Source organism: Pseudoliparis swirei, chromosome 15, assembly GCF_029220125.1.
Source record: "Pseudoliparis swirei isolate HS2019 ecotype Mariana Trench chromosome 15, NWPU_hadal_v1, whole genome shotgun sequence".
NCBI lineage: Eukaryota > Metazoa > Chordata > Actinopteri > Perciformes > Liparidae > Pseudoliparis > Pseudoliparis swirei.
Window position 1 is genome coordinate 7888974 of NC_079402.1, and position 22737 is coordinate 7911710.

The 22737-nt window shown below is 42.5% G+C and overlaps 1 protein-coding gene across 1 annotated transcript in view; it reads right to left on the reverse strand.

The window, feature by feature from the left end:
- cntfr (ciliary neurotrophic factor receptor) overlaps positions 1–22737 on the reverse strand; it is a 230823-nt gene that overhangs the window by 169096 nt on the left and 38990 nt on the right. Inside the window, exon 2 of the mRNA XM_056433004.1 lies at positions 20076–20116. The gene's annotated coding sequence lies outside the window, so the exon portion shown is untranslated. The remainder of the gene's footprint in view (positions 1–20075; positions 20117–22737) is intronic.

Here is a 22737-nt window from a genome sequence, read left to right on the forward strand (position 1 = left end):
GAAACGCGAAGCATAGGAGGTTTACAATTCAAACTGTTTCTGAAACTTGTACCACGGTCCGATAAACACATTTGACTAGCAAACCTCTCAAAGATCCACAACAATGGCTCAAGTGGTCAAATAGATATGAGAGCACCCGTCTCCCAAGATTCTATCTCACTGGCGTTGCACTGCGATCGGGAGAAAGGACTATAATGTTTCAAATAAACCCAATTTAATTCAACTCAGTGTGGAATCACAACATTTCAAGCTTTGAAGGCAAGAAATATCACTCCTTACTAATCCTCCTCACGCTTAAGTAGCCCTGACCAAACTGTCAATGTATTTAAAAAACAAAATGTGTGGCTACATTGTCGTGTCAACAAGAGAAACACATGATTAAGTTGGCATTTCAGTCACAGTTTCATCCCTTCAAAAAAATGACTGTTGCTCTTCATAGCACGCATTCTCACCCGATTGGCCTGAGCTCCTAAGCTTCAAACTATGACTCTCCACGTAACCCTCGAGAGTCAGTGGTGGACCGATGTGAGAAAATGACAACGTTTACTGTGTAAGATGAGAACAAGCCGTCTCCTGGCCGAAGAGTCCTTGTGTTTGTTTGACCCATCGACCTCAAGCCGAGGTACAGACGCCACACAGCGCCTGAGCTGGTTGGTGACCAGGCTGTACATTTGGAGCGAGACTGCGTTGCTTTATACGAGTTCTCAGTATCTTTCTATATGCTCTCTGTATCTTTGTGATTCTCTCTTTCGGTTTCTGTCTCCGTTCGTAGTTATAAATCGAAGCGTCAGACAACCTTTGATGTTCTTAGTTTGATATTGGCCTCATTACCATTGGTGGATGTAAAGATAAAACATCAAGACGTAGCATGAGATTTTTTCACTGCACACATTTTTCAACATTTACACATGCAGTTTTGACGTATGCACGGAACTAAATACAATATGTAATGTGCAAACGTCTTGTTTTTGACAGCGTAACAAAATCTATCAAACTGTGTATGCGTGTAAACGTTTTTAATTCTACTGCAGTGAAGCTTTAATAACAAGCTGCCACAGCATAACATAACAAATGATATTTGCTGCAATACAACAGTGTGACAGTACTGTGCAACACTTGCCTTGTTATTTCTCTGTTTCACGACACTTAGTTGTTCAGTGATTTATTTTATCTCAAAGCCCAGCAGTGTTTTGGACAAATGTCTTGTATAAAACAACAAATCCACCAGCTTTAGATGTTTGATCTCCCATGAACACTCACAGAAAACAAAACACAGAAGCAAAAGCATAACTACTTTAGAAATATGATTATTTAGTAGAAACTGTCTGCTGATGATCTGTTGATGCAAAAATGAAACAGCCTAATTATTGTCATCTTCATGTATTTTATGACATGACGTTTGACCTTCACAAAAAGTAATCTGATCCAAAATAATAACTCATCCTGACAATCACCCATGCATGCTTTGCCAGGATGGCGCGCTGAGATAACAGCCCTCGGGTATCAGCATCAGAACAGATGTTGTCTTTTGTGGCACACCATCAAAGAAGATTGTCATCATTAGTCATAGTTTATTTTACTTTAATTACCTTTTTTTCATGTTACTAATAAACCACAGCAAGGACTACTATGTATTCAAAGAACATCAATGGGAAGAAGAATAACCTTTTTCCAAGCAACAATAATTTACCGTTCCAAAATGTTGAGCAGGCCCACGGTTAATTCACAGACTGATATTATTAACTACGCAAGGTCCAAATATTACATTGAACTCTCAGTTCCTTTCCCAAAATACTAGTATAATGAAACTAAGTGGCCTACATGGTGATTGTTTTCAGTTTGCTCAAAGCCCCATTGAGCAGTGCAAATGTGATTTTAAGTTTTGCGGCACACCTTTCATCCACTGTGCATGTTCTGCCAGGGTAATGTAGCACTACACTACTGTTCGGCTTGGGCTTTGAATGCACCACCAGATGTTGTCTTTGTCATAATGTGTTTTTAATCACCGCTCCTGAAGTTAGATGCCAGCAGGCAGCTTCCAATCCGCTTTGCATCACTTGTTCCCCCTCATCTCTCCTTAACAGCTGAGAGGGCTGCGGGCATCAATCACTCTTAACTAGCCGCACTGTCAAACGTTTCCTACAACCAACTTCTGGGACCTCACGGTGGCTTGAGAGCAACAGGGCCCGGCGGGACTTCACCTCAAACAGGATCCGATACTCATGTCTTTTCCACAAGTCGTGTCAAGGGAGACAACACTGAGAGAACAATGTGCTCACAGTGTGTCCAATCACAGAAATATGATTTGTGGGCATTTGCCAGCATCTTCACTCAGTGGGCTTTTGTTTTGGAATATTCACGAAATATAATTACACACCAAAGACATGAGGCGTACTTGATCGGAACATAAAAGCTGTTGCCTCTAACCTCGAGCTAGGTTGGAGACAAATGTCTGCCTGCAATTGTAGAAAGCCACATTCATCGAGGATAAACACTATGGAATAGATTTTCGGCCCCAGAAGGCAGGTTGGTTCGCACAATAAATACAAGTATACACACACATTCATAACATGTTACAAAGACTGTTACTCATGACTTGATCGGAGTTGTTGTTGTGTGCATTTGAGGGGTGCTATGCATGCTCTATATTGCATTTTGCTGGCCAAGAGTCCATCATAGTAGACGAGCCGTCTCTGTTTTTCTTTCTTTCCTTTCATCTTTCAAACGTGAAGGTGGCACTGCAGAGAGATGCCATAGTACTTCAGTCACACAGAGCTTCATCAGACCAATCCTTGGGAACATACAATCGCACACAGAGGGCCGTTGAGGATGCCAACTGGATCCCTTCACAAAGCTATACCGTCTTTTGGAGAGCCACTTTGTTTTTTCAAGGTGCACACAGTGTCCCGTCGGCTTTAGACAAACAGCTCTACCTTCTTCTTTTCGTTTCACTGAAGCGTGATAGTTATATGGCAGTTTCCCATTTCTTTACACAGTCCTTTGCGTTTTTGTTGAATACTGCAAGGTCTTTTGGGCTGCAAGGGTTAGGTAGTAGAGGGCAGACAAGGCAGTGCTCCATTGTATGGTCTGCTTGTCCACATTCACAGGTGGTTGGGCCAGTCTTGTAGCCCCATCTGACCAGAGCATCTTTGGATCGTCCCGTTCGTGTTCTAAGGCGGTTGAGTGTTTTCCATTGAGCCCATGATGCTTCTTGGCCAGGGGGTAGGTTTTCAGTGGGGGGTATTCCCATGTCAGTTGGAGGTGGGTCATTCTCAAGTTTTTCCATCCAGAGTTGTATTCTGGTTTCTTCCCGAGACTTTGTTAGGGGCTGGACCTGGCTGAGAAAACTTTTTCAGCTTTATCAGCTCTACCTGATGTGCGGGGAAGGAAATAAGTAAATACATAGCTCCACCAGATGCGTTAGGTTCATATACTGTACCCACTACAGGGTAGCGCCTTGAAAGCGCATTTTATTCGGTAGCTTTTACTGTATTTTTAATTGATGTATTAACATATTGCCGCCAGTGTGTGTTGTCCTTGATAGATTATATTCTAGTAAAAGGGCAGATGTTGCAAATTCACAAACATATGGGGAAATCCATATTAAATGAATCCCCTGATATGCTCTTACAAATATCAGCAACCTCCAAGGCGACATGCTCCTATAAGAGGTACACCTTGAAGAGCGTGCAGACCAATGCCGTACGGAATATCCCACTGCTCCTCTCCTCTCCTTCACATCCTCTACGTTCAACGATCTTTATAAACAAGTCAAAATCCATTCAATACAGTATTTCATGGACTTTCTCTCTCACCTCAATAACACTGAATGGAGCTGCAGCCAAACAAGACAACCATGTTTTAGCTTTCTCTTTCATAAGATCTCTGGCTTTTGGGACACTAAAAATAGATCTTTAATTCTCATTTACATATCATTCACCCACCGCCGTGTTACTTTAAAACCTTGAAACTTAGTTTTTCCCGCAAGCATCCACTTTGAATGAAGATAACAAAAAAAACCGAGAATAGTCTTGATGAACTGAAGTAAATGTGGGCCAACAGCAAAAACCATATAAAAACATCTGCTCCCACAACTTGTGCCGTATAACCAAAGACTCATTAATGCAGTCGAATGCACACAGTTTACCAAGTAAGTGCATCTTAAAAAAAAAGAAGCAATATTTAAAACATATCCGCATGAACGGCCTCACACATTTGCAGTGAGTTATTGATCTACAAACGGTCATTTTATGCATTAAGTAGTTGCTTCATGTAGAAAAGACAATAAATATATCACACAGAAGCTTTGTGTTTGTGTGTGGATGATTTGGAGATGTAAAACTTCTCACTATTGCTAATAATTACTAGTTTTCATTTAATATTAAAATAAATAAACATTGATCGCAAGTGATGCCACTAATTGGGCTAAAGTCTTTCCCCCATTGGGCTAACGGGGGAAAGTGCTGAACACTACCTGGAAAAGAAATGCCGCATGAGTGAATTTTGAGAAGTACCGTTGTCTACTACGGGTAGTTGGCAGGTGCGTTTGAGTGGAGAGTACTTAGGAAACACTTAAAGCCCTAACCAGTGCTCCTTAAGACCTGTCATCTTCTAAGAAGGCTCCTCTTCTACTGTGACACCACCACCCTCGTCCCTGACTCCCTGAGACAAATTCAAAGGTTAAAACACGTTATCTCCATCTTATTTTTTCTTTGACTAGTCCCCTTTTTTCTCATCTGTGTTAATGACTGTAATGATGTCCCACCTCCCACTCTGACTCTCCTCTCACCTCTTTGCCGCTTCTTCTTCCCTCCTTCCTTCTGTTTCTCTTCACCTTTTGCTCCTCTATATTTTTTGGTGCCCTCCTCTGCCTCCCCTTCTCTCCCCTCCCCTCCTCTCCTCTTTCCACTGGCCTCTTCAAAGGTAAGAGGCCGTCGGCACGACTTCAGTCGGAGAACCACACGCCGATCAGACATGTCAGCACCTCTATCGCACAAACGCACCCACACACACTTCTAATACACACACGCAGACACACATGCACATGTCAGCACCTTCAACACGCGCACCTTCAACGCACGCACCAAAACACACACACAAACACACACACACACACGCACAGGTCTACATGTCATTAGGGAGGTCCACATGGCCCAAATAAAAGCCTGTCCAGCAGGAAGGGACCGGGGCACAGAGGAAGCAGGGAGGGGAGGAGGGGGAAAGAAGAAAGTGTCAGAGCAGAGATGGAGGAAGAGTGGGGAAAAGGTTATGGAGGGGGGCGAAGAAGGGATGATCCAAGCGACGATGGAGTGTAAAGCGTCCTTCTGTACACATGACATCTGTTGCTTCTGTCCATCTGGGGAGAGGGATCCTACTCTGTTGCTCTCCTGATGGTTTCTTCCCTTTTTTCCCTGTGAAAGTTTTTTTTTCTATTTCTTTGGAGTTTTTCCTGTTCCGATGTGAGGTCCTGGGACAGGGATGTCGTATTTGTACAGATTGTAAAGCCATCTGAGGCAAATTGGTAATTTGTGATATTGGGCTGTACAAAATAAACTGAATTGAATTGAATTGATTAGGAGTGAGAGAGATGAGATGGGATGCACACAGAGGTGGAGTTCTGAGGATCACTAGTCACCTGAGGGTTGCTTCGACCATCACTGAAGCCGCGCTGTGTGTGAGTGAATGTGTGTGGGTGTGTGTGTGTGTTCACTAAATCACTTCCTCCTGTTCAGCTCTGCGCCTGTTTTTAATGGCACAGCTCTAACACCCTTTACTACCTGTCGTGGATATATGTGATGATTTCCTTCCTCCTGTTCTCTCTTTCTTACTTCCTTACATCCTTTAGTTGCTTGTTCTCCCTTTATTATTTTATATTTCCCTCTGCTCCTCCTCACTATACCTACTATACTTTACCCACCTGTTCTCTTTCCTCCTTTGATCTTTTTAAAGCCCCATTCCCTTGTATCTTCTTCCCATGCGCTTCCTTTATTGCTATGTTGATCCTTCTCGTGCCCATCTACCACTGTCTGCTCCCAAAGTAGCACGGATGGTGGTAGATAGAGAGACAAAATATATAAGTCATTTAGGAGATAGAAAGGAAGCTGAAGTGAATTAAGTGAATAGGAAGGAGGAAGGATGAGTTTTTGACGGATGGAGATAATAAAGAGAGATGTGGTAACAGAAATGCAGAGAGCAGAGTGGGAGAACACATGCTACAAGCAGGCAGAGAGAGAGAGAGAGCGAAGAGCAACAGAAATGGCCTAGAGAGTAGAAGTGATAATATAGTGGACTGCTGATAACACAAAGAGCAGAGAAAGTGAAGGGTTGAGATAGAAGAAGGAGAAAAAGGCAGAAACAGTGTGGGGTGGCAGCAAGAGAGAAAGGAGAAGAGAGGCTGAGTAGGAGAGGAGTCTATACTCGGATCAATGGATGGCCTGTCCTCTGCTGTGTCTGCATTTCCTCTGGCTTACACAATAAGGCCCTCTCACTACTCCAGGGAGAGAGAGAGAGTGTGTGTGTGTGTGTGTGTGTGTGAGAGAGAGAGAGAGAGAGAGAAAGAGAGAGAGAGTGTGTGTATATAAGTGTGTGTATATAAGTGCATGTGTGTGCAAAGGAGAGAATGACATTCAGAGGGGAAGTGACCCCTTTGAACTCCCGTCTTTTCTTAATATTAGAGGTCAATGGTCGGTCTTCTGATGGAAATTTAACTCACTGGTTGCTCGCAGGGCCCCGCGGTCGAGCATCCGATCCGTACAGGGAGGCCTTTATCTCCGTTAAAGTGAATGCCCATAGGTTTTTATCGGCTGAATGCGAGTGTTAAAGTGTTAGTCAGTGTGCTGTCCATGCGATATGGACTAAGCAGTGCCTCTTTGCCTTCCCCCTCCTGCTTTGTTCTCACAGGAAACTGAATAGGAATGAATAGAACGGTGGATATGGGATTTATTGAATCTGATTAATCAGTTCATTATTTTGTTATATAAAAATTTAAATAATAGTCAATTTAATTCAATTAAAGAAAAAAAATCTTGGGGATGTCCTCATATTGCTTGTTTAATCCGACCAACGTTCCACAAAAAGTGTTTCATCAATAACTGCGTTAATTGACTAACCATTTCCGTGCGAATGGGTAGGAAGCTAAATGTATGGATGATGGACGCAGAGATGAAGATTGAGACTGCTGATTTTCAGAGACAACTTGATGACCAAATGAAATGCAATCTCTGGACATTGTGACAGACACTGAAAAAAGAGAGAAGAAGACAGAGTGATGCCAAATTCATTATTAGCAGTAGGAATGCAGCATCAGCGTGTAGAATTCAGGTGGGCCTCAATAATGACACAACGGCTGCTCATCTCCTCATACCATCAAGATTTACTGGTAATTGATTTGTGACTTTCGTACATTACTTCAAAGTGTCGCAATGGTCTTATATGTATTAGACTGAAGAAGTTTAACTATTTCTCTCTCTCGCTCTGTGTAACCTCAGAAAGGCCTTAAGTGATGGTTTTAGTTTATTTTTAGAGACAAGTGATTTGCCCAGCAGACAGACTGCAGACTGCTCGCAGGTTGCAGGGGCACGATAACACAAGGCCACGGCTGTGCCTTGGACCTGTACAAGGGTATCAGTTCACTAGGGTGTGTGTGTGTGTGTCTGTGTGTGAGCGAGAAGAACGAGAGATAGGGTGAGACAGTGGGTGACGAGGCGTGTGCATGTGTGTCCTCCAGCAGCCATGATGCATTAGTGTAACCTGATGCCTCTCCTCCCCTGTGAGCCCTAACCTTGAGACAAACACAGATATGCATGTTGCAAAGCCATGTTCCGTTGTAAATGAGGCTGTTGGTCTTCATCACTGAGCGCAAGCCTCATCTGAGACAACCTATGAACGTCAAAGTGACATTGTTGTTAGGTATGTGATTGCTGCTATTAGTATATATCTGAGTATGCAACAAATTACTTTTTTTTCCTGTTGTATTTCGGAATTTACAATTATACAATTTAAGGGGTCATTATCTCATTTTATTATTAATTTGATCGTATTAATCACGATTTAAATGTGAATATCGTCCGTACGTATTTTACCAAATGTTTCCATAATACTGGCAAAATTATACTTAAAAAATAGAAATGTTTTTTTACTTTATTTACTAAAAGAAGACGATTCAAACAAAAGCAGTACAAGTACAGCACAAACTGTACTATAAATATTTTAAAAATGGCAAAATTGGGACATGAACTAGGAAAGTCTGATAAAAAAACAAGAAAAATCGATTTTTACTTTTGGTACAGTTTCCAATATGGTTTGTAGTTTCTGACAAGCCTAAATATGCCTTAACAACCTGCATTTAATATGCCACACAGACTTTTAAGGGCTTAATGAATGACCAAATAAATGGATTAACTTTATTTAGATTGCACTTTCTTTTTTTCTTTTACAGCAGAGCAAACTCGAAGACTCATTGCAAAAAGTCATATCACACCATGTTGGCAAAGTAACTGGCTGATGTAATATAAGGAAAATGTAGGCTGTACCTTTAAACATCTCTTGCACTGTTACTTACTAGTGTGACCCACTGATGGGCATCAGAAAAACATTAAGTACATTCTGTATTAAAAAGCAAAAAATCATCCTTTTTTTATCACGCTACAAACCAGATAAAGCGTGAGTGAGGAAGAGACGTTTCATTCCATCCTTTTGCTTAATTCTAGAAAAGCTGTGTTATGCCTCTGAGTCATTTCTTTCATTAAGAAGCCTGGGTCATTTTTGGCCCAAATATAACGAAACTCACAATTGAAATTCTTCATCTGGAATACATTTAATAATAATGGGGTATTATTCTCCATCCTATTCCCCTACATTAAATAATGCTATTACCAGGGCCCATTAAGAAAGTTAATCATCGAGTGGTGAAATATACTGCGGAGGGATGATTATAGCTGATGATATTCACAGATAAGTCAAAGATGATCACAAGATTTTTTTATTTCCCCCCCCCTTTCTTTTACTTCCTGGGGTTTCTTCTGCAGCCCTCAGGCTCACGTCTTACTGCTATCTGTCTTGGTTAAGAGTTTCACAGTACTGAACATTTTTTATCTGAAGAACAAAGAGAAGAAGATAAAAAGAGGGGAAACTGGAATAAAAAATAAAAAAGGACAAAAGACAAAAGGTATAATAATAGACATCTGTGAGACAGAACAATAAATCATTTACAGACGTATGCATGGTAAGGTCATCATGGTTTAAATATTCATTATGGGTGTCAAGTCAAAGCTTTTAGATGTTGTGGGATACAGTTTTGTTGACCCCCCCTCATTTGATGTTCATGTCACACTGAATTATGCATCAAAACCAATGTTATAAATACTCTTAGTGTTTTTTTGTTAAGCTGGAGCTCCTGCAAGACACGAGCACTGCCAGAGATCGAGCTTTGAATCCCACTAGAATCCCTTGAAATTGAAAGTGCATGGACCTGGGGCGCTGTGAGGCACACTGGGAGAAAACATGCATATATACCATATTACTGTAGACACAGGGAGCACAGGGAAGTGTGCGCTGACATTTGCATCAGAGGCATTTAGCCCGCACACTGCCCCAGCAATTGGCTGCCTGACACTTTAACGGGACGCTTGACATTTTGATGGACACATTTTATATCGTTTTAGGGATCAAATGTGTGAGCTCTCAGTTACAGGCTCTCTTGACTAACGATCCCGTTTGAGGAGTTTCAGCTCAGCGAGTCGCACGTTACCGTCCTGCTCAAAGACATTTGAACATTATACAAAGAGGGTGAAGAATACTGTGGAGGTTAGGTTCGTCCCAACTACAAATGCCAGGTGGCCAAAACTGAGAAAGCTCTACGGTTCATTCAAAGAAAATAACAGGTCGAGGTGAGGTTGAAACCGAACAATTATTTCAAGTTGAGGGAAAGTCTTAACTTTTTGATTGTTTACTTTGTGTCCACCTCTGTGCTTCAGTATAGCTACAGATACACCTGTTCAATGCTTTTAATTGGTATTCGATCACTTATGAGGCTGTTGTTGACCTCTTATTAGTTTTAAATATATAATAAATCTTACCCTGTCGCATTTTATGAAGCAGAGCGTTCCAGTTACTTTATTATAGCATACTTATATATTTTGGATTCTATTTGAATAGTTTTGATTAACAAGTGGTGGCATAAACAAAGACATATGAGGCACAATGTTGATCATGAAATCATAATGTGAAGTTCCCCCTCTCCTTTGTTGCATTTTCACCTGTTACAAGCACTGCCATGTCGAGTACACTCCCTGTAGAGCAGAGCACTTGCCATTTTCCTAACCTCATCTTTCATTGTCCCCCTTTTCTTTCCATCTGCATTATTTTATTTGATCCTCTCGTTTTTTTCCGTTCCCTTGTATCTGTTCATTTATCACCAGCTACATCTGCTCTCCCTTTCCATCTCTGTCCCCATATATCTCTCCTCTACTGTCCAGCCATCTCACCCCCCCCCCCCCTTTTTCCTTTGTCTCTTCCTTATCCTCTTCCTCTTCCCTCTCTTTATTACTTTCTCCCTCTCCACTCTCTTCTGGGTGTCCTGTTCTCTCTTCCTCTCCCTCCCTCTATCTCTTTTTATCTCTGCGTCTCTCTGCCTGTCTCTCTATCTCTCTCTCTCTCTCTCGCTCTCTCTCTCTCCCTCTCTGGGAGTAGCAGACCTCCTGACGGCTTAGTATTGATCCTTCCATCTCCCTCCCATGCTCCCTCTCTCTCTGCCTTGCACACATACACATGCATTAGGGTGACAAGATAAAAGGGTTTGTATGCCCCAAGGCAAAGGCAGCCAAACATGAGACCAGAGGCTCTCAGCCTGAAGAACACGTAGAGAAAAACAGAGACCCTTAACAAACCCACGGCTGTGAAAACATTCCCCATATCTCTGACAGGAAGCCGTCAGAAAATTGCCATTAGATTTATTTACAACAAGCTTATTTTATCTGCAAGTCGAGCCCTGCATGCAACAACATGAATCTTGTAGAATTGCGCTGTTCGAAACATTTTTCAGCGGTTGCCTCAGAAAGCTTAAGGCAACCAGCAAGCTCTAGTCTCTGTGAAGGAATATTTCCGGATAATAATGCTATTTATAATGTTTGCCTTAAGGAAGGGGGATACTTGACTGGAGCTGGAAGCAGTTCCTTGTTTTTCTGTAAAACACAGTTCAAGCAAATCTGTTTTGAAGATTGTGTTTTGGGGGTCAGTCGGTAATACATTTATGAATAAATTGAACATGAGGAAGTTGAGAATCTGGTCTCTATTTGATCAGCTCCCTTCATGCCCATTGTCTTCACCAGGAGTCAAACTTCTGAAGGGCTTAGGTTGCAAAAGGACACAAAGCTGACAAAGAGCAGTGGAATCAAATTAAAACAGGGAGGCCAAGCCTCGTTGCAGCAGAGCTGCACAGGTTTTACAGATGGAGACAAACGTACAAGTTTGCAGCTGGAGCGTTGCTTCTGCTGAATACTTCACTCCTTCCGAGACATTTGAGAATAAATGAGTGTTGTCTAACAAGATTTGATTTGTCCAAATGGAGGTCATGGATGCAAAGACGAAAAGTAGGGACGCACCGATACATAAGGCATATTGGTGACAATGTACTATTACCAATTCAACAAAGCTCCAAAACAACAAGCATGAATTAATACAAACTAAATAAATTACATATATTTGTTTTTCTTTTTTGTTGAATAGGACATTATGGACGATACAGTACTGCCTCTCGTACCTCATTGCTTAAATATATATATATATATATATATATAAATTTAAACAAATTCCCATGTTACAACTCAATTGTCTGTTGAAATGAGTTTGCAAGTCTGTCTCTTGTTTCAGCTGCCATGCTCAGAATATAGACTATGATGATGTTGTTCAAAGCACCTCGCAGCAGAGATGGGAATACAACTCCTCACCATGGCGATGTTAGTGCCGTGCCCCATCCACTGCGCCCCAAAAGCTAACAAGAGGTTGTCAGGAATCAATACCTGGCATGAAAAACGATGAGACTTTCAGCTGCTGTGGCCACATCAATCACACTATTACCATTAGCTCATCTCTCGACACCGATTTGGACTTCTCCCTGCTGCCCCTCCCATCCGCTGTCCGCTCCTATGTCACTGTTTTCCTCTCTCCTCTACCACCCCCTCCCCCCATTCCTCTCCTCTTCCTCTCCCCCTGCCAGCTCAGCGGATGCCCCTTGTCACAGCTCCTATTTCAGCCTTCTGAAGTTTCCTAATTGATCGCAATTAGAGCCGCTACAGAGAGATGGGGCAGGGGGCAGACAAACAGAGATGGGGAGAGAAAGTGTAAGTGTGTGCATGTGTGTGTGTGTGTGTGTGTGTAACAGAGAGATACAGATTAAAATCAATGAGCCTGTTTTGAGAGTGGTTATATTAGCAACTGGACTACATTTGACCACAGTCTGCTGAGATAAACACAAGAGACGGAGGGGAGTGACAAGACAAAGAGAGGCACAGAGTCACTGCCGATGGTAGGGAGTTAAGTGACACTGAATAAAAAAAGGAACAGAAGCACTGGATATTATTAGGGCTGCCCGCTCTGCAGGCACGTGCACAGATAGAGCCCTAGTGGTGCTCAAGCACCAGCCCTTTTGTCCTGGATGAGAAAAGTGCCCTTTTTGCTGGAGACACATTTTTTTTCTTCATTCAATTCAATTAGATTTATGTTGCCTCATAGGGGTCCGGACCCATGAGACGAAAGTCAAAAGGAACCTTCGGGAGAAAGCAGAGTTAGTAACGTGTGATTGAGATGAGTCCCCATTTTAGTGGAGCCGTCTCTAGTGGGGGCAATGGTACGACAAGCCCTTAGGTTAAGAGAAGAATTTTAAAAGTTTTCTTGATTTACTGGGGAGCCAGCAGAGCAGCAGTGGTGCTCAGGGCGATTAAAAATACTTCGGTTTGTCTGATTAACGTTGGTGGTTATCGAGGCGCATCTTTACAAATAATAGGATTTAAACAAATTAGTGCCCGTGCTGAAATGCCAATCACATAGAGAGCCGCCAATTAAAGCAAAAACGTCTTAAGCAGCCCTCGTCGGAGTAGGCGTGTTCAAGTAGAAACCGTGAAATAATTTGGTCGTTTGATAGGAAAAAAAAAATCTATAATACACCACCATAGCATGCGGTTTCCAGGCCATTTTGGCACTGGTTATGGGCAAGATTTATTAATCTGTCCCTACAGTTAAAAATCTTTTTTCATTCAAGTTCATAAAGTCATTACCACTAAGGTTTAGGGAATGCTCGCTCGAGCTGAGACTCTCTCTCAGCCCTGGCTACAGTGTGCTGAAGAAAGAAACCTGTTTTTTTTTTTTTTTTTTTTATTGATGAGTAATAGGCTCTGCTGGCATTACGGAGAGGCCTTATTTATATGTTTTAAGACTATCTGAGCCAAACTAAGCGGGATTCTAGGAGAATTGATTGAGCATAAGCTGACGTGAGCTTTTCAGTTTTGCTTGCTTCAGTTTGGTACCCAGAGGAGTCAGAGGGGCTATCGAGTCCAGTGTCATTCTCAAGAGCCTATGCACTGTTCAATCTGGGACGGACTAAAGTTAGACCAGAGTCCTCTGTTTATATTGGTGTGTGGTCAATCGAATCGCTTCTTTAAATTTAGCAGCACTATCAGTTAGAGACATCTAAGTGTAGAAACTTTGACTAACGAGCACAGTATAAATTATGTCAACGCCATAAGTAAAGAACAAGATCAAGCGTGGCCAAAGCTGTGAGGGTTTCGTTTCTGACTCTCTGATCAATCGTCCCAAGGAGATGAATGCAGCACTAAGGCAATCATTATCAACATGTGGACCTGGTGGCGGTACAGAATCAAATCGAATTGGCTGTAGTGTTTTTTTCCAGGTTGGATGTGAAAACAAGAGAACAAGGCTTTCAAAAGGAGGTAGTGTAATTTTGGTTGAGGATTAATTAATAGGCTCGATTCAAAGATGGTGGCTGCTCCTCTCCCTCGACCGAGTGAGGAATGGTAGTGTATATCTATATGACTTGAGTTCATTTCATTCAGAGGCAGTCTTCATCTCTCAGCTCAGGCCAGGTTTCATAAATCAGTATAAGGTTATTGTGTACGACTCCTCTCTGCTACTTTTGCATCAGTTTTTAAGAATAACAGCTACTCTCTCTGTCATCAACTCCCCCCAAATGTGTTTTGATATCCGACGGGGCATTTATTTGAGATCTTGTGAGAATTTCTCCCCGACATGCTCCGCGGCGCTCACGAGCCCCCCCTCTCCCGCCGCGCCCCTCCCTCCTCCTCCTCCTCCTCCACTTCCTCCTCCGCGCAGTGCTCCTCGCACCACCAAACGGGTGCACCTCCTTCTCCTCTGACCCGAAGCACCAGACAAACAGGTCATGACGGTGTTTGTCCCCTGACGGTGTTTTGTGATAAATCAACCACAACATTAGCGCTGCTGAAAACATGACGTCACAACTGGTCCGATGTTTCCTAAAAAAAATTTAACAAAAACTCACGAAATCCGTGATTTTAACGCCTTGTCCAGCTGTTTACTGACGTTAGTTATGTTTAGAGAATAGAGAGAGGGAGAGAGAGAAGAAAGAGAAGAGAGAGAGAGAATTCTTATTCCGTTCTATTTAACAGGGGATTTGCATGGCCAGACTGAAAAAAAAATCATAAGGCCTCTCTGGTATTGTTCAGAGGGCCGGGCCAAATGTGGAGGCGGGCCGTATCCGGCCCGCGGGCCTTAGTTTGAGGACCACTGCTCTTGGCTGTTGATGTCTATCAATATCGCTCATTTTGAAAATGAGTCAGAGGGCAGTACGGATCGTATCAGACCAGCGAGGAGGGCAATACGTGGCTGGCATGACGACCAATTAGCCAATCAGAACGCTTGTACTGTTGTTGCTATATAATAATTCATCTTTATTCAGAAAGAAAATGTCAGCTAGCGGTCTGATGCTGCCCAGAGGAAACGCAGGTCGAGGACAGCATCATCAGTGTAATGCTGCTTATGCTTCAACTCTGTCAGAATTTTATTTTGGCATTGGGTGCCCTTTTTTTTGGTTTGAGCACCTGCTCCCCAAAATGTCTGTGCACGTGCCTGCCGCTCTGAGACGAAGAGTCAACTAATCGGTCGTTTTGGGCACAGTTGACAAAGATTCTTCAGGCAGAATGACTTATCTCCAAGAAACCAATGAGAACAGATGTACAGTGGTGCTTTTGTGTAATTCTTAGAGAGGATACTCAAGGTTTACACAGCCGTCGATAGATAAGTCAACAAAATCGTGTTAGAGTAAAAATTACTTTGGTCGAGGACAGCCCAACAATTCAGACACAAAGAAGGGGGGACCTGACGTACATACAGGTGTAGAAATGAAACAGAAAGAAAGAAAATAGTATCCCACCAGATCTGATCGAAGTCATTTTTAAATTAGTTGTAAAGTGTATTTAACAACAGATTGTTCCGTCTCCATACACACACAATGGAACCAAATCTGGCAACCCAATGAGAAGATTCCTGTCACTATACCTGGTTGTTTATGGATAGTTAGTAGTTAGAACTAATACACAGCTCCTTTCAGATTTCATTGTCACTGACAAACAGACCTGCCATAATTTTAGTAGTAAGCTAAAACCTGAGCAGAACACAGTCATATTTAGCAGTTTCGCTGTATAATGGAGTAAAATAATAAGTATCTGGTTTGGACACTGGCCAAAATGCATTGGTTCTAGCATGGGGGGGGGGGGGGGGGCACGGGACTTTGGCATGGTGTTTAGCACTTTTTTGAAAGCACACTTTTTTTTAAAACAGAAAGTAGAAGAACAAGGATAGGGATAAGTTGGGATCAAATGAACAGATAGAGTGATTTCAGTGACAAACTCAGCAGCCAAGAGTGAGAGAACCAGAGAGTGAAGGATTTGTAATAGAGAGATAGAGTGGCAGAATGACAAAGAGGAAGAATAACAATGGTGCCAAAGCCTCTTCCATCCTCCTTGCAAACGTCCCAGATCCCTCTTTTCTCTCATTTAAATTCCTCTCCATTGTCATTACAATCCGGGTCTAACCCCCCACCGCCTGGCAAATACACAATCACACACACACACACATACACACACACACACATACATGCATTGACCTCCACGACAACCGGGGCCATCCCGAGGAGCCAGGCTCACACATCTTGGCTAATCCCTATCAATGGGCACACATGCACAACACTCACAATGTTTGCAGGAAAGATAGGCTCAAGTTCCCCCAGATTGCAGATGTCAATGTGACCCTCGCCATGCTAACATGGGTGTGGAATAGCAAGAAGCTCATCACCGGGCCTCCAGTGTCAGACGCAAATATGCAGCGCTCACAACTGCATTGTCAACATGTGCTGTCGATACAGCCAGCCTTAATTCTATTCCTCGCCTCACTGTTCCCTGGTCAACAGTGCTTAAGACCACAGTGCACTGGCTTGTCAGCAATGGTATCTTACAGAGCAGACACACTGCTCTCAGCTGCACTTGCCATGTGTATAGAGCTGTCTAACAGCAGCAACGGGGAGAGAAAATAGTGTCTTGTCAGCATGATCAGGACACGGCTGGGTTAATACAATTCCTTGGCTTATCCCTTGTCAGCAATTCTAGGTTACAGAGAATGGCAACGGGCGCTTAATATTGCCTCGTCAATGTGCATAGGTACATCGAGACAACGCTAACGTCAACAATGCCTGGTAATATGCGAGAGCCAGCGAGAGGGGCCTGAAGGTTTCCTTGTCTACGCAGTCAGGACAACACTGGTATTATTCCTCGCCTTATCTCTCCCATGTCAGCAGTGCGAGGTCAGAGATGGTAACCAGTGATACTCAAACTGATGTCTTGCCTCAAAGACAATGCATAAAAATATCTCCATCCTGGATCTATATCACTATACGCTATTGTCTCGGGGTGTATCAATACCAGAAATGTAGTATTTGATATCAATACAAGTGAAATTCCAACATTTTCAAAACGCAACCCACACACACACACACACACACACACCTTTATGTGCACTGCTTTTTCACAAATGAATCATTCAAGATCCGGTTGTGGTTGGTACAAATGATGATGATTGGAATAACTTAACGTTTTCAAAGTTTATCTGAGATGAAGTAGTTGTCTTTTAAACTTTTAAGTACTTTACTTCTCGAGATGTCGAGGTTATGTTAGAAATAGTTTTTTTTTTTTTTTAAAGATCCTTGAGACATGTCCAATGGTAGCTATTCAACTCTGGCTGAGGGGACAATTACACAATATTAGATGTTGTAAAAAGGACAAAAAAACATCCTGATTTTACATCATGTGTGAGCGTGGAGCACCTTTGAGGTTATATCGAATCCATTAGTGCCGAACTGTCTCTCAAGTGACACACACACACAGCAAAGGACAAAAACAACTTAATAATTGAAAAAAATAAAAGTCAATTTCAAAGTCAATTTGCACCCAACTGCATTTGATAAATAAATCAGGCGCCGGTAGAGGGTACATTATGGATAAATCAGTGTCAATATGATCTGGAATACTCAAGTGTGTGCACATATGTGTGTGGTGTGTGTGTGTGTTTACAGCAGTAGACAGAGAGTGAGAGACTGTGTGCGTGTGTGTGCGCACGTGTGTGTGTGTGGGTGTGTGTGTGTGAAGGTGATTCTGGCGACAAGGCAACCCCCAGGGATCAACACACACAGTCTCACATTACTCACGACCCCACACACAGACGCACTGTGAGCTTGTACAAGTGTAGATGACATGGTGGTGTCTACTAAGCACTTTGCTGACATGCATGCCATCAGGGACCAATGGCAGCCGTCGGAGAGTGTGAGAAAGGAAGATAAAAAGAAAGGATGTCATCTTACCAGTGCACCAATTCACGGAGGCAAATTTGAATTCACAGCTGATCGGGGGTTAAAACCTGTGATTGTGGATTGGTAATTTCGTTATGGAAAGTTAGATAGTTAGCTCGATACAATTTACGATACTTTCAATTTATTTGGCCCACAACAGTATCACTACACAGTTTTTTTAATATACTGATATACATCATATATATATATATATATATATATAAAACATACATACAATTAAAACAACCCTATAACTAACTAAAAGTTGTCCAACTTCATCAGAACTGTGTCAAGGAGTTTAACATTTTAACTTTAAAAAGGTTATGCCCTCTGACGTGTTTATGGTTTTATTCGACCGTCCTGTCATTTGTAGAAAATATATTACTTTGCATACCCTTGCCTCTGATTAAATTATCAGTGACCTTTAAGGGCTCAATATAACTTGGATTCTGTGGTGAACAGTGTTGTCAACGATTCAAGCAATGATGTCCCATCGTCAGTGCAGTTATTAACCTGAATATAATTATTCTCGCTCACATCAATCGGACAAGTTAGCATTGTAAATCAAGGCCATACAGATAACAATGTCCAAGGATATGGTTAGGGACCACATAAGAATGATCTATGCTTGAGGATTTAAGTCATTGTAAAGACTGGGTTTACACCTTCCTTGGTGTCCTTAAAAGTCAAAACAACTCTGTTCAAAGAAAAACTTAACATTTGAGTTCCTCAAGGTGTAAAAAAAAAGTTGAATGTTGAATCCTCGATGGACAGAAATTCTTACTCTTCTGAGAGTCTTTTTGATATATTTAATGTGTTTCCAAAATCTCAGTTCTTTGTTAATTACGATTATGCAACATGACATATACCTTGCTGCGAGACAAATGTCCTGAAAGGGGGACAATACATTTTCTTAAGTGAAATTAAATTACAGTTCTGGCGAAAACAGAATTGTGGAGCAATTGCAGTGCATTACACCTGCCTGTCAGCAGGAGCCCAAGGCGTCAGCAGAACTTGTGTCGGAACCGGCCCGGGTTGGGGACGTTTGGTTCGGCCGGGGAAAGCTAATGAGTGATGCTCTTCCCTCCCACAGCGACTATAAAAGCTGCCCTGAAGCAGGGCCCTTAACCCACGATTCCTCTGGTGCAGCTGCTGACTGAGCAGGAATTTGCATTCGCTAATTCATCATCTGTCATTCATGGTAAAAAATAAACCTGTAAAGATCAGATGTAGGCTTTTATTTTCTGTCTTTTTTTGTGAGTGGCATTAAACTTAAGCTTCGGGTCTCTGCGCGTTAATAAAAGTGTGTATACATACTATTAGCGTTCAAAGCATTGCGGCAGGCATGGCCTTCCCTATATGTAACCTTAGAGTCCTGAGCTGTCAGCAAGAATGCATGGCCGTGGCCTTCACGAAATCTGGATATCTGTCTACGTGTGTGTCTGCTCCGTCTGCTTATTTCCTGTCCCGGCTGTGTGCGCCTGTGTGACATCACCTGCGTGTCCACATGTCTGAAGTTTCCCATATTGGAGCGCCGACATATGTGTGTCTTGCTGACATTTTTGGATGGAGGAATTCTATCTGCCTCCAAGGAGTCCTTTCAACGCCCCCCCGCCGCCACACACACACACGCTCACACACACACACACACACACACAAACACACATCCTGCTGCTGACACGCGCATGTCACCACGCCAGCCAGATACAGCCAGAGACGGGTTACTGACAGAGAAGCACAGACCACCATACTGGCAGGCCAGAGGTTCTCGCCATGGGGTTTAAGGTCAGCCGCTCGGATCGCGTGTGACCTTTTCCGACAGTATTCTCAAATTTATCGACTGAGCGTAGTTCGCTTAATCTTATTGCCGATTCAAGAGGCCGAAAACATAATCTCACAACCTTCCCACAGCATTTCTGAGGGCTTGATCTCTTACAGAGTGCCCACTGCTCCCCACTGAAAGCCTCATCTTCAAAGATTCCATGTGATGTGAGAAAACGTTTATATTACCGTGCATATTTTCTGCTTTAATGTATGAGCAGGATAGACAAAAGGATGAGAGCATAACGTTATGTCTATTTACGTGGAAAATGAAATGGGTCTAAGTACAACGAGATAGTAACTGAAATTGGGTTGTAGCAGTTTTCGAACAGGAGCAAAAAACATGTACAGTGTCTTGTCAGTTTACCTTGTACAGGATGAGATGTCAGAGCAATCCTCCTCTTCGCCCTGTCAAAAACAACCCAGAGTTAGTCACTGCATTCATAGACGAAACATGCAGTAGAGGATTTGAGTGCTTCAGCAGAAGATTCAGCAGTCAGTAAAAAAACAGGGGTGGATTTATTGTTTTCCAAAGTGACTATCCCATTGCTTTTTAGACATCTGCCACACTCGTCACGGCCAGACAGCAACCCCCGTTTTTTTAAAAGTGAAGCTGTTATGGAAGTGCATTCAACTTGACGACCATCAGGGGGCAACTCCTCTGGTTGCAAAAAGAAGTCTGATTGTACAGAAATCTGAAAGAAAATAATCATACCTCTCACTCAACAACATTGTCGCTAATTTCAATTATTTTTCAATATAGTACATTTCATACAGTTAATTTAATAAATAATGGTCCATGACGCAGGTTGTGATTTAGGGATGGTCTACCTTGATTGGCAGGTCGCTACCACAGAGTGGTCACCTCTGGGAGTTGTCAGTGTTTTTTTGTCTTTTATAACCAACCCTTTTATCACATCTTTTTAGTTTATTATCGATATTGTAACATTCTGGTCGCCTAAAAATGTCTCATACAGCTTTTGGTTGTAATTGTTTGTAAAAAAAAGAATATTGCAACGACCAAAAACCAAGATACATCAGCCCTATATTTTAAGCATACTTAAAAACATTCAGTAATAAACTTTAATTGGTTGGAATTTATGTTTTAATATAGATAACATCCTGCTTCAAAAAAATGTAAACGCAATAATCTCCTAAAGTTCTCCCCCAAACCTGCTTCTCCAGCCTCATCCTCTCAGCAATATCTATCTCCCAGAACTTTTTTTATGATAGGGTTTATTTAATCAGCAAAGTCAAGATCGAAATATATCCATGGGCAGTCCAGTGCAGCCGTATCTACTCTGTGCATTGGTTTCGCCATCGCTCCTTCTTTCCATCTGGTTTCACTTCTCTCCACCTGCCCATCATTCTGCAGCCAGGGACAGGTGAGCTTATTACACGCTTCTTCACATGCCGTCTACTACACACAGTCATGGGTTCACGCACAAAACCTCACTAGCTTCGCTTCATGGTAAGTTAGCGTGCCACGGACATCATCCAAATCTGCTGTGCTGTAAAACGGCTGTTACCACGGCCACGTCACGCTCCTGATGAAGTGGTCTAGTGGGGCACATAAAAGCTGCACAATAAAGGAGAATAGAAAAGGATAGGTCCAACTGAATTAAACTAAAATGTTCAGTTTGATTGAGTCAACTTTTACCATGACTTGAGAGCACCAGGACAACAAATATTTCACTTTCCCACAGCTGTCCAGACGAATATCTTCTATTTTCTGTCCAAGAAATATGGAACCAACAGTCAGCACTGCTATAATATCGTGTTTCCTTGCTTAGGGCAGCACGGTGGCTCAGTGGTTAGCACTGTCGCCTCACAGCAAGAAGGCCCTGGGTTTGAATCCCGGTCGAATCCCGGTCGTTCCAGGTCCTTTCTGTGTGGAGTTTGCATGTTCTCCTCGTGTCTGCGTGGGTTTCCTCCGGGTACTCCGGTTTCCCCCACCATCATAAAGACATGCACTGCAGCCTCACCCCGGTCATATGGATGTGAATGAATGTTGGTGGTGGTCGGAGGGGCCGTAGGCGCTGAATGGCAGCCACGCTTCTGTCAGTCTGCCCCAGGGCAGCTGTGGCTACTGATGTAGCTTACCACCACCAGTATGACTGTGTGCGTGTATGACTACTGGATTCTGCACTCTGTAAAAAAGCGACTTCGGGTGCCTTGAGAAGCGCTATATAATATAAATGATTATTATTATTATTATAAGAACATCACAATACAAACCAACAAAAACAGAAGTATAAAGCAGCTGGTACCTGGGGAGTAGACAAAATAACTACTTCTCAACTGACAGTTAAATTATGTGTAAAAGTTATGATTCCATCATTAATCAAATAAAGACTAAATGTATCACTTAATTATTCCATGGATGCGTTTGGAAGAGAAAACCTTTCGCTGGCCAGCGAAAGGTTTCGGTCGAAAGCCAACCATGTAACGATTATGTACTCTGGGCCAGTGATGATCAGCGCCCCAGCAGACAACTCACCTCGATGCATTAACTACAGCGAGAGCATTAAAAGCCAGAAAGCTTATAAATAGTTGTTCTTAATATAGATGAGAGGAAACACATGGTATGGCCTCCTCTTGTACATTATGTTCTAAGCAGGGCATCAATTGCTTGATTTTGTCCAGGATTTCTTCCTGCACGGGTTGTACAAAGGGGCTTTTTACTACCGGGTTGCCTTCGTGCTGCGTCCCATAGGGTTACAGTTCTGTAACAATAGTTTGGTGACTTGCATAATATCGTGTCTCCTTGCATCTTTCATCGGAGATAATTCTGAATTTACTGTGTTCGATATTTTGCTTGTTTTTTTTAATATTATGCCCTTGTTCTCGGTTTCTTAAAAGGCATCAGTGGCTGAAAGGCTACGTATGAGAGAGAGAGAGAGAGAGATAGAGAGAGAGAGAAAGGAACACAAGAGAAGAGTACAGGAGGGGTGGGAGAGAGAGAGAGAAACGTGCTATCAAATGAAACATGGCTTTTAAGACGCTCTCCCTCTCCTGGTTTGTTCCTC